This window comes from Aquarana catesbeiana, linkage group LG09 (assembly GCF_042186555.1).
Source record: "Aquarana catesbeiana isolate 2022-GZ linkage group LG09, ASM4218655v1, whole genome shotgun sequence".
Lineage (NCBI taxonomy): Eukaryota > Metazoa > Chordata > Amphibia > Anura > Ranidae > Aquarana > Aquarana catesbeiana.
Genome location: NC_133332.1, coordinates 202,714,387 through 202,727,667, shown reverse-complemented (window position 1 = coordinate 202,727,667; position 13,281 = coordinate 202,714,387).

Sequence of the window (13,281 nt, the reverse complement as noted above, 5' to 3'; positions counted from 1 at the left end):
TGCCTGGCAGTGGCCACAGAAATAACTGAACTGCAATTTAGAATTGCTGCAAAAAATGAATTTGTGGATTAGGAAAGTCAAAGTCATTGTGCTTTATTGTATCGGTGTTGTCAGCAGCAAACACGAATTCCAAATGCAATATAATCACTATAGGATATCGGTTCATAAAGTTGGACGCTTTGGCTTATTTTTTATTTTTTTTTATGTTTAAGAATTTTCATTAAAAAAAAAAAAAAAAAAAAAATATATATATATATATATATATATATATATATATATATATATATATATATATATATATATACATACATACAGTATATATATATATATATATATATATTGTACAGGACGCCGTGGCTGGGTCCTGGAAGGACGCTATGTTTCCCCTCTGTTTGGACTGTGGTCCCTTTAAGGGAACAAAAAGGGTTAACTCACCTGTCAGAGGAAGTGGGTTTAAAACAAGACAGGAAGTTGGAGTGGATGGTGGAGGAGTGTAAAGGAGAATGTGGATGGTGGATGTTGTTTGTTGTGCAGCAACAAAAGTGAATAGCAGTGTCCTGCCTGGAAGTCTCCTGCCAGGGGAAGCTAGCTGCAACAGAAATTAAGGACTGTTTAACTGCGATAGCAGTTCTGGACTTTGCAAGTCGGTGAGACTAAAACCTTTTTTTTTTGTTTTTGCTGCTGTAAAGCTATTTAAGTTCAATAAATCTCCTTTTGAGTGAAAAGCCTGTGTCCTGCGATCTAGCTGGTCCCCCAAACATTACAAGTGGTGCTCGAATGCGGGCAGGACAGAGTAACAGGCATTTTTCTTGCTGTTTTTTTTTTTTTTTTTTTTTTTTGTGTATTGGACTTAAAACTGACATTTAAAGGGACAGTACAGTGGATTTATGTCCTGGGTTAAAGCCGCACAAACCCTGAAAGCTGAAGCAATGGAGGAGCTAATTAAACAGCTGTCCTTGGCTAATATACAAGCGCAGACTCGCCATGAGGTACAGCAAGAAAACACTCGCCTGTTGGTGGCCCAGTTGGCAGCCCAGCAAGCGACCCAGCAAGAGGTTATGCAGGCTCAAGTGACTGCCTTAAAAGAAGTAGTGCAGCAGCTTTCTCAGGGCCGTGAGCAAGCGGCTGTTGCCCCTGGCAACCAGGTGACCGTGAGAGCAAGCCATTTTTTGCAGAAATTGTCCCTGAGTGATGATGTAGAGGCATTTCTTGCTACATTTGAGAGGACGGCAGAGAGAGAAGGGTGGCCCCAGGACCAGTGGGCCGGCCTAATTGCTCCTTTCCTAACCGGAGATCCGCAAAAAGCCTACTTCGACCTGCCACCAGATCACGCTAAAGACTATCAAAAATTAAAGGCAGAAATATTGGCTCGTTTGGGGGTAACTACAGCTGTTCGGGCCCAACGAGTGCACCAATGGAAGTATCGTCCAGATCGTCCACCACGGTCTCAAATGCATGACCTGGTGCAACTGGTAAAAAAATGGCTGCAGCCCGAAATGTTGTCTGGCCTCCAAATCGTGGAGCGGGTCGTGCTGGACCGATACCTAAGGTCACTGCCAGACGACCTTCAACGGTGGGTCAGCCATGGAGACCCCAAAACAGTGAACCTCCTTGTCGAGATGGTAGAACGATACACAGTGGTGGAGGATCTGCTTGGCCCTACCAAGCGCCAAGGACCCAGTCTGCCACGGCCTATTCGTTCGACTGCTGCCCTTCGAAAGGACGTTCCCCGGAGCCCTGGAACCAACACCCCAGAAGGTCAAGAGTCACTCCCGATACCTTCTCAGCGACCTGTTCCTGTTTGGAGAGGAGGGGATGTACAATGTTGGCGATGTCATTCCTGGGGCCATACCCGGGCCCACTGCCCACTGCAAGAGGAGCCCATGGAATGCGGGGTTCTTCGGAGGGGGTCTTTTTATGCCCATAAAGCATGTACAACACATATCGATCTTGGAGAAGAGAAATTCGAGTGTGAAGTCCAAGTGAACCACCTCCCTGCCCGGGCTTTGCTGGACTCCGGAAGCATGGTAACCCTGATCCATCCTAGAGTGATTGGGAAGATCGGTCCGGTAAGAAAAACTTTACGGGTGGTGTGCATTCACGGGGACACTAGAGAGTACCCTCTCATCTCGGTGACCATCTCCGCAGCATGTGGCACTGGTACTCAAGAGGTGGGGGTGGTAAAAAACTTGGTACATGATGTGATCATAGGACGAGACTGTCCGTTATTTGCAAAACTGTGGGGACAAGGAGAACTACCTGAACGGTCCAGAGACTGGGGAGAAACTAGTCCCTCTGTTCCTGCGGTTGAGAGAAATAACCCTGAAATGCCGAATGTTCTTGAAAATGCTAATGATTTGGTTAATGGTGATGAAAGTAGTGCTGATGTTATTAAGGGTGTCAAGATGTGTGGTTCACAGACCTACCTGAACACTGAAGAGGGGGGGGAACCTTTCCCACTTCAGGTAATGCTGGGGGAAGAGGATGAGGAAGTGGCCGTTACCCCTGCCCTGCCGGATTTGGGTGTTCCGCAGGGGGCATTTGGTACTGCCCAGATGCAGGACCCCACTTTGGCCCATGCACGGGAACAGGTGGTAGTATTAAATGGGGTTCCCCAAGAGCCAGGTGCGAATGAGCGGTGGCCACACTTTGCAATATGTAATGAATTGCTTTATCGGGTTACCAAAGTGAGAGAAAATGTGGTAGAGCAATTATTGGTACCCCAACAGTATAGACGCAAGGTCCTGGACCTGGCCCATGATGATGTTTTAGGGGGACACCTGGGAGTTGAAAAGACGGAGGCACGGATCACCGACCGGTTTTACTGGCCAGGTCTGAAAGCAGAGGTAAGGAGATACTGTACCTCTTGTCCCACCTGTCAGTTGACCGCTCCGGTGACCCACTTCCAGAATCCTTTGGTCCCTCTGCCCATAATTGAGGTCCCATTTGAAAGGATAGCCATGGATATAGTAGGTCCCTTGGTGAAGTCGGCTCGAGGTCACTCCTACATACTGGTGATTCTCGACTATGCCACCCGATATCCTGAGGCGCTACCCCTGCGAAATACCTCCTCTAAGGCTATTGCCCGGGAATTATTCCAGTTGTTTACACGGACTGGTTTTCCCAAGGAAATACTAACGGACCAGGGCACCCCGTTTATGTCGAGAGTTATGGCCGACGTGTGTAAGCTCTTCCGGATTAAACAGCTGCGCACATCGGTCTACCATCCCCAAACGGATGGGTTAGTGGAACGCTTTAATAAGACCCTTAAATCTATGCTTAAGAGAGTTGTACAAAGGGATGGGAAAGACTGGGACTGTCTGTTACCAGCTCTCCTGTTTGCTATCCGGGAAGTGCCCCAGGCCTCCACTGGGTTTTCGCCCTTCGAGTTGGTATATGGGCGGAGACCTCGCGGACTACTGGATTTTGTTAAGGAGGAATGGGAAAGTGAACCTAGTCAGCATAAGAGTGTTCTTGAATATGTTTCCCAAATGCAGGAGAGGATCCGAACTGTGTTGCCACTAGTCAAGGAACATTTACAAAAAGCTCAGGAGGCTCAACGACGAGTCTATAATAGGGCTGCTAAAATAAGGAATTTCCAAGTGGGGGATCGAGTAGCGGTGTTGATTCCCACTGTGGAAAGTAAATTCTTAGCCAGGTGGCAAGGCCCCTTTGAAGTTGTAGAAAAAGTGGGAGAGGTGAATTATAAAATCCACCAACCGGGTAAGAGGAAACCCTATCAAATATATCATGTAAACTTGTTAAAGCCCTGGACAGAGAGGGAACCAGTGACCTCCCTGGCTAGTGCAAGATTGGAGCCTCGGGTTGGGGTGGAGAGTGTCCAAGTAGCAAATACCCTGTCTAAAACCCAAAGCCAGCAGGCAAAGGAGTTCTTGCAGAGAAATAAAGAAAAATTTTCAGACTTGCCAGGGCTCACGAGTACCATAGAGCATGATATCATCACGGAACCAGGAGTCAAAGTTTTTGTCCGGCCCTACCGCATCCCAGAGGCCCAAAGGAAGGCTGTTTCAGAGGAAGTGAAGAAGATGTTAGACCTGGAGATTATTGAGGAATCGCAGAGTGAGTGGTCGAGCCCGATTGTGTTGGTACCGAAGCCCAACGGGACTCTGCGATTCTGCAATGATTTTCGGAAACTTAATGAAGTTTCACGGTTTGATGCCTACCCCATGCCCCGGGTAGATGAGCTTATTGAGAGACTAGGTCCAGCCAGGTATATCACTACATTAGACCTTACCAAGGGATATTGGCAAATCCCGTTGACTAAGGCTGCTAGAGAGAAAACTGCTTTTTCTACCCCAGAGGGGAGTTTTCAGTACAAAAGGATGCCTTTTGGATTGCAAACTGCTCCAGCCACATTCCAGCGAGCAATGGATAGGATTTTACGACCTCACCAGAAATATGCCTCAGTGTACTTGGACGACATAGTCATTTTTAGCAGAGACTGGGAATCACACTTGTCCAAAGTCCAGGCAGTGCTGGACTCTCTTTGGAAGGAGGGGTTTACAATAAACCCTGAAAAATGTGCTTTGGGAATGGAGGAGGTGAAATACCTGGGCTATATCGTGGGTAGAGGGGTGGTGAAACCTCAGGTCAGCAAGGTAGAGGCTATACAGAGTTGGCCCCGTCCCCTCACAAAAAAGCAGGTACGTGCATTCTTGGGCATGGTGGGATACTACAGGAGGTTTGTACCCAACTTTGCCACGTTGGCGGCTCCATTGACCGATCTGACTAAGGGTCGGAAATCGGTCATGGTGGAGTGGAATGCAGACGCTGAGAAGGCCTTTTTGGAGCTCAAGTCGGCACTGTGCCAACACCCTGTCCTGGTAGCACCCAATTTTTCAAAAGAGTTTGTTGTCCAAACTGATGCTTCTGATGTAGGATTGGGAGCGGTGTTGTCACAGGTTATTAATGGAGAGGAGCACCCGGTAGTCTTCCTCAGTAGGAAGTTAACACCAGCGGAAAAAAACTACGCTATAATTGAACGAGAGTGTCTGGCCATTAAGTGGGCTCTGGAATCCCTCAGATATTACCTTTTGGGGAGGAAGTTTAGGCTGATTTCTGACCATGCCCCTTTAACATGGTTGAGACAGGGTAAAGGGAATAATGCCAGGGTTACTCGGTGGTTCCTGGCACTCCAGGAATTTAAATTTGTAGTGGAGCATAGGCCCGGGAGACTGCATCAAAATGCAGATGCCCTCTCCCGAGTCCATTGTTTGAGCTCCACTGTTGCCTCCACCTCCATGGCGTTGGGGCACAGGGGGGGGATATGTACAGGACGCCGTGGCTGGGTCCTGGAAGGACGCTATGTTTCCCCTCTGTTTGGACTGTGGTCCCTTTAAGGGAACAAAAAGGGTTAACTCACCTGTCAGAGGAAGTGGGTTTAAAACAAGACAGGAAGTTGGAGTGGATGGTGGAGGAGTGTAAAGGAGAATGTGGATGGTGGATGTTGTTTGTTGTGCAGCAACAAAAGTGAATAGCAGTGTCCTGCCTGGAAGTCTCCTGCCAGGGGAAGCTAGCTGCAACAGAAATTAAGGACTGTTTAACTGCGATAGCAGTTCTGGACTTTGCAAGTCGGTGAGACTAAAACCTTTTTTTTTTGTTTTTGCTGCTGTAAAGCTATTTAAGTTCAATAAATCTCCTTTTGAGTGAAAAGCCTGTGTCCTGCGATCTAGCTGGTCCCCCAAACATTACAATATATACCCTGTATATATATATATTTTTTTTTTTCGAAACACAAGTCCACAAGTCATGTAACTGTGAAGGCTCCAAGACAAATAAGATAGCCTTCGCAGAGTAGAACAAAAATGACAGTAGTGTAGAATCAGCCGTGATAGCACGATTACAGTCAGAAGGGTAACTGATAATAGCGCATCTGGTGTAACAGGAGTAGCTAACTAAGAAATTGCACCAAAGAAACAACCTGGGGAGTGGAAGCGAGTAGACATTCTAACAGGACGGGGCAAAAGAGATTATTAGGGTTAATAACAAGTACACATTTCAACTTAAATAGAGCAGCAAAAGAACAAATGGAGTATATGGAATGCTAGGGGGGATGGGTGTTTTCTGGTGTTCAGGGGTACCTCGGATCCTGAGTCTACCCAGCGTATTGGTAAGATCCGCACGCAAGTACCAGTCCGTATATCGGAAGGGTGCCATATGTTGAGAGATCTCTGCTGCAGAAAAGGAGTGCTCCATATATCGTCGCCATCTGGCAATAAAAAATTTCAAGGACTTAGACTGTTGGGTAACAGTGTCCTACTTTTCCATGAGAAAAGGGGTTTGTAGCGCATGTTTTACTGAGGCAATATAAGGCGGGGTGGGATGAATCCAGGCCTGCTTGAGGACTCTAGGAGCTATCAGAAGGCAAATATAAACCCAATGTGGGAGTGAGGCACAGGAGGAGGAGGAAAAGAGCATCGCAGCTAAAAAGGCACAACAAAGGGTCTTTAGGAAGGAGCCTCTGTTGAATAATTTTTCATATATTTAAGTACCTGGTTCCAGAAGTTGGAGGTATCTTGGCAAATCCACAGTCTATGAAAAAGAGACAGTCGAGAGGTGTTGCACCAGGGGCACATAGAGCGGGATGGATCTACTTTGCTATGTTGAAATGGGATATATGCACTGTGAGTGATTTTGAATTGAGTTTCTTGCCATTCTTTGCAGACCACTAGGGAGCAATTTTTTTGGTATCCTGCAAGAATCTTTTCTGGGGCATCTTGGATGTCAAGGATGGATGCCCAGGGATTAAAAGGAAGGATGCGGTACTTGGAGGCCTGGTGAGTGACAAGTTTAGAGTATATTTCTGAGATAGAGTATTGATCCCGCTTGAGCATTGTATCAATTAATGGGTATTGGCATGGGTTTTGTCGTGGACTGTAGCATGATTTGAAGTAGCTGGTTATTTGATAGTAGTGTAACACCTGTGACGGTGGTAGGGAGTATTGTTGGGTCAGTTCTGAGAAGGATCTAAGAGTTCCTTGGGTAGGATTGAAGAAATTGGAGACAGTCTGTAGGCCGGAAGCAAACCATTGTGCAAAGGCTTTATGTGTCCCAGAGGGGGAGAACATTGGGTTACCAAGTATAGTCAGGTGGGATGAAATGGTGTAGGGCAGACCCAGGAGTTTCCGAACCTCTCTCCAGGCTACAACGGTGTCTCTAATCAATAAGTTATATTTTAAGATAGGAGGTAAAGCGTGCAGCCTGGAATGAAGCACTGCCTGGAGATTGAACGGGGACACCATGGCAACCTTCATACAACTGGAGTACCCAGACTTTTGAGCCAACCAATCAATACCCTGCCGCAGCAGGCAAGAAAGATTATAAAATCTAATATTGGGCAGGCCTGCTCCACTCTCACTGTTTTGGGAGACTTAGATTTGGAAGTGCAATTCTGGGTTTCTTACTGCACCAGAGAAACGCGAGCAAGGCAGTATGTAACCTTTGAACATCTGTAAGTTTCAGAAGAAGAGGAAGGGTCTGCATTGGGTACAACAGTCTTGTGAACGAGACCATTTTGAATGGCATCGCCCAAAATGTGAAAGGGGCAGGGCCGTCCATGCTTCCAGCTCCCGTACAATCTTGTCTATGACTGGAGGATAATTTAGACTGTACAAAGAGGAGGGTACTCTACCAATGTGTATACCTAAATAGGTGATATAATGCTTTGCCACTATAAATAGGGTCGATCCAGCTGCGAGACGCATATGGGTTAAGGGCCCAAATTTCACTCTTATCAAAATGAATCCTTAGCCCCAGCAGGCTCGGAAGATTACAAACAGTCCTTGGAGTAGAGCTATGTCAGATGAAGGGTTAGTTGAGAAGAAAAGAATGTCATCGGCAAATAGGCAACCAAGTTCTTCGTTCGGCTCTATCGTGAGACCACTGACCCCTGAAGGGGAATTCAAAATTCTGGATAGCGGTTCAAAGGCAATATTGAAGGGGAGAGAGGGCACCCTTGATATGTGCCTTTGCTGAGGGGGATGTTGGGGGACATCAAGTCAGGGGTGGCGAGACAGGCAGTTGGAGAAGCATACATCTTTTGAATAAAATGTAAGATGTGGCCCGACATACCGGACACCCTCATGACCATGAACAGCCAGGAGAAACTAATGTTGTCAAAGGCTTTTTCGGCATCAAGCAAAATAATGGCTGTGTCATGGTCAGAGTGCTTCCTGGCAAACTCTAGGGCCAGGAGGACTTTGCGGTGTCCCCCGGCGTAATTGGGCCTTGTGGCGGATTAATACAAGGAGGCATGCCAAACGGGATGCAATGATTTTAGAAAGGATTTTAGCGTCAACGTGAGGGAAACGGGGCTATAGGAGCCAGGAAGAAGAGGATCCTTCCCCTTTTTGTCAACGAGTTTGATGTGTGCTTGTGAGCCGGAGGGTAGGTAGGGGCCCTCAGCCCACATGGATTTATAGACATGGTGTAAGGTATCAGGGATGAACTCTGAGGTCAGCTTGTAAAATTCTGTGGATAGTCCATCTGGGCCAGGGGCTATTCCTGCAGGAAGGGATTTAATAGTAAGGCAAATATCCTCTCCGGATATGGGGGCCTTTAAAGTCTCCAATTGTTCGGGAGTTAATACAGGTAGTTTGGTATTTGCAAGTAGTTTTCCCGCTGCATCCGTGTCAATAGGATCTTCAGAGTAGAGGGATGTGTAGTAGTTAGTCAGGAGGGTGTTGATCTCAGAGGGCGCATTAACAATAACACCAGTAGAGGAGCATAAAGCTTCAATATGGGTTGGTGGGTGGCGAGCAGAACATAGTTTCACCAACAACCTGCCAGCCTTGTTACCATATCTATGGAAATGCAGGGTAGAGTATGATTGCCTGGTGATTTCCTGCTGAGCGGAGCAATGGTCAAAGGTGCGCTTAGCTGCTTGCCAGGCAAGTATATTAGCTGGTGTGCGGTTTGATGATAAGGCATGATGGGCCATACGTAGAGTGTCGCTAGCTTTGTGATATTGGATGCGAGTTTGTTTTTTAAATTGTGAGGTGTAGGAGATAATGCACTCCCTGAGGAAAGCTTTACCTGCTTCCCAAAAACAGGTTAGGGGTAGAAGGATGAGCTCCATTGGTTTTGGCAAATTCGGCCCACGCATTCTGTAGGGAGTGTTTAAAGTCATCGTCAGTCAAGGAGGAGGGGAAGCGCCAGGTGTTAGCAGCACAAGGTAATGCTATTCCAGAGAGCTGTACACTAATGGGGGAGTGATCAGAGATAACCATGTCCTCAATATTCGACACTGTCACTAGAGGGAGTGCACCCAGGGAGCAAAAAAAGTAGTCAATAAGGGAGAATGAGCCGTGGGGAGGGGAGAAGTGTATTCCCGATCTATGGGGAGGGATAAGCGCCAGATATGTGTAAGATGAAGCAAGGAGACCGATTGGGCTAACAAAGTAGGAGTGTCAGTTAATGGTGTTTGTCCTGTTTGTCTCTGTGTGCGATATATTCAGATATGTGAATTACGGAGTTAAAATCTCCCCCTATAAGATGGAAGTGTTCAGGGATCTGTAGAGCCCAAGAGTTGAAATCTTGGAAAAAGGTTTGCCCGGGAGAGTTAGGTGCATGGACATTGGAGATAGCGATGTCACGGGAGGCAACTGTTAGGTAAACAGTGAGTCTGCGACCAACCAAGTCAGTTTCTACGGAGTGTAAAGTGTGATGGAGATTTTTGTGAAATAAAATAGCAACTCCGGCCTTGCATCCCACCACTGGAGAGCTATAGACCTTACCTACCCATAATTTTGAAAGGCGAGAAAATTCCTCTACGGCCAGATGGTTCTCCTGTAGAAGCACAACATTTTGTTCGCAGATGCTTAAGGTGCCTCAAAATTTGCATTTATTGGGGGAACAGAGCCCCTTAACATTCCATGATAAGTTGCACACTTGATGAAATGTTTGAAGTATGGCATGTTTGTCTGCGTAGTTGAGATATCTAACAATCACTGGTCGAGGCTTGGAATGCGTTTCTGATGGCTGGCAGATTCCACTAAGCATAGAGTGCGTAACCCCAGCTGCCTCGGGATGATGGAGGAGCAGATGGTGGTGAGCCTGGAAGGGGAATACGATTCAGGAAGCCCAATGATGCGCAAGTTGTTGCGTCTTGAGCGATTTTCTAAATCGTCCACTTTTTCCTGTAGATCCTTCTGAGCAGTGGAGAACCTGACAATGGCAGCAGACATGTCAGCAGCATCATCCTCTATGGAGGAGATTCTCTCCTCCGTTTGATCAATTTGTAGGGCTTGTGACTGCAGTTCTTTATGGAGATGTTCTAGCCCTTTAAGGACTGCTTGGTCCACTGCTTGGGTGACCATAGGGGTCAAAGTGCCACTACAGCCTGGGCAATACTTGCAGGAGAGGCTGGGTGCTGGTATAGAGGGAGCCTGCATATTCGTGGGCAGTTCTGCAGTGTTCAGCACAGCAGAGGGAGCAAGCACCATATTGGCTGCAGCGTGTGCCGTGTCTCCTATGTCCGAGGGGGGGGCGCTCAAGACGTGAATCGCTCAAAGCGATCCATGAGGGTTCACCTGGCAGGAGAGCTCCTCTCCATGCGGCGCCGAAACCTGAAGCTCGCTTTGGCTTATTAATCAATCTCACAACCAATGAATCAAACAATTAATCATCATAGCGTATTTACAGTTAATATTTTAGGCTGTTATTGCAGTATTACTGTTAAGTAATTTTTATGTGACTTGCACAATTTTGCATGCTTGCGCTTTCATAGTTTTCTTTTTGTTTCGAATATAGAGAATTTTAGTGCTTTTTTTTCCAAATATTTGATCGCTAAGAAACACCAGTGGGGAGAATTTTCCTACAGAGGATTGTGTCTCTGTCCCTCTCATGGTGGTGATATTTCCCTCCACTAGTTGGTGTTTGCCCCTGCCACGTCAAGATTTTTCTGTAAAGTTTGTGTCTCTGTCTCTCCCACGTTGATGAGATTTTCCTGCAGTGGTTTTTCTTTGCCTCTCCCACAATGGTAATTTTCCTGCATAGTTTGTGTTTCTCCCACTCCCACAATGGTGAGATTTTCATGCGTAGCTTGCGTCTCTGCCCCTCCCACAATGGTGGGATTTTCCTGCATAGTTTGGGTCTCTGCCCCTCCCACAATGGTGGGATTTTCATGCATAGCTTGGGACTCTGCCCCTCCCACAATGGTGATATTTTCCTGCACAGTTTGGGTCTCTGCCCCTCCCACAATGGTGTGAGTTTTTCCTGCGTAGTTTAGGTCTCTGCCCCTCCCACAATGGTGGGATTTTCATGCATAGCTTTGGTCTCTGCCCCTCCCACAATGGTGAGATTTTCCTGCATAGTTTGTGTCGCTGCTCCTCCCACAATGGTGGGATTTTCTGGCATAGTTTGTTTTGCCGCTCCTCCCACAATGGTGGGACTTTCCTGCATAGTTCGTGTCTCTGCCCCTCCTACAATGGTGGAATTTTCCTGCGTAGTTTGGGTCTCTGCTCCTCCTACAATGGTGGGATTTTTCTGCGTTCGCGTCTGCCTCTCCCACAATGGTGGGATTTTCCAGCGTAGTTTGGGTCTCTGGCCCTCCCACAATTATGGGATTTTCCTGCGTAGTTTGTCGCTGCTCCTCTCACAATGGTGGGATTTTCCTACATAGTTTGTGTCTCTCTCCTCCCACAATGGTGGATTTTTCCTGCATAGTTTGTGTCTCTCTCCTCCCACAATGGTGGATTTTTCCTGCATAGTTTGTATCTCTCTCCTCCCAGTGTGGTGAAATTTCCCTGCAACAAGTTTGTGCTTTTTTCCCTCTCACAATGAGGGGAATTTTCCTGCAGTTGTTTGTGTCTCAGCTCCTTCCGCAATGGTGGGATTTTCCTGGAATAGTTTGGATCACCACCCCTTCCTCCACGATGAGGAGATTTCTGAGAAACAGCTTGACTTTTGGCAGCACTGCACAAAGCCACCCAACAGGTAATGACCGTAATTGAATGGGAAACAAAATACGCTGTACATAAGTAAACTAAAGGTTTTTCTTTGTCTGAAGGATACATGGAAGATGAGAACATACATCTGTAGTGGTCACACTCAGTCACAAGATGGCAGCAAACAACTATTAAGAATCCTGAGTGCTCTGCCATACTGTAGCTAAATCTGCAAAAACGTGGCTGTCTTTAGAGTTCTCCACTACTTTGACTATTGGGAAAGATTTTTGAAGGTCACTGTCTCTTTTCACTGACTCGTTTATCTAGTTTATGAAGCATTTACCATTATTTATCAAAACTGTCACCTGTTTGAAAATAAAGATTCACTAACATTCACCACCAATTTTTCAGTGTGAATTGCTTCTATGTGGACTAATCACTGTATTTGTAAAGTGATAAATGTTACAGGATTTGGCTTTGTAAGATTTGCCATTTAAAAAAAGGGGTAACGTGTGTGCAAGGGTGAGGCTAAAAAAAAGAGGCCATCTTTATAATTTATGTGCACTGCAAATAAGAGTGAATAGTGAACAAACAGTGCATACCCCTCACTGGGATTCAGATGTTGGTAGGTTAATTGGCTCCTGTAAAAAATTAAAAGCACAGATCGAGTGTTTCTGAATGTTGTATAAAATCACATAAATAAAATGGCTCGAACGTAAAGTAGAACTAAAGGTACAACTTTTTTTTTTTTCTTAGTTTTGGATTAAGAGTAAGAGAGTGATATATAACCACTGTCAGCTTGTTTTTTTTTTGCCGTCTGTGTCCCATTGGGGAAATTTCCCTTAGATTCCCACCCCATAGCCCCAAAAACATGTTAATTTCACTTTTTCCTTTTGATTCTAAGGCCTGATTCACACCTATACAGGTTGCAGTTTGCATATTGCAGGTGCATTTTGCGTTTTTGCATGCTTTTCATCCATTGAAGTCTATGGAACCTAAAACTAGAAAAAGTCCCTGGCCTTTTCCATAAAATGCACAGATGTTAAATGGACTGCAGTGTGTTTCTGTAAAACTGAAAATGCACAAAAAAATGCATATGTCTGAACCAGGCCTTATGCATTATTTTGAAACAGAAACATTGTATTTAGTCCACCCCTAGCTTCCACAACTAATACAGAAGTGTCCCCACCATTTTATCTTAAGTTATGAAAAATAAAGCATTGGAGTGAGACTCCAAGGTGAGCAGTAAATAGAAGCAGGGATACAAGGGCCACAAGGACCCATCCATAGCTAAATCTTTAGATTTGAATGGAATGATCCACCTCAACACCATTTTCCTGACAGCTCCATGTCAGCACACACATGGGTACGGGCC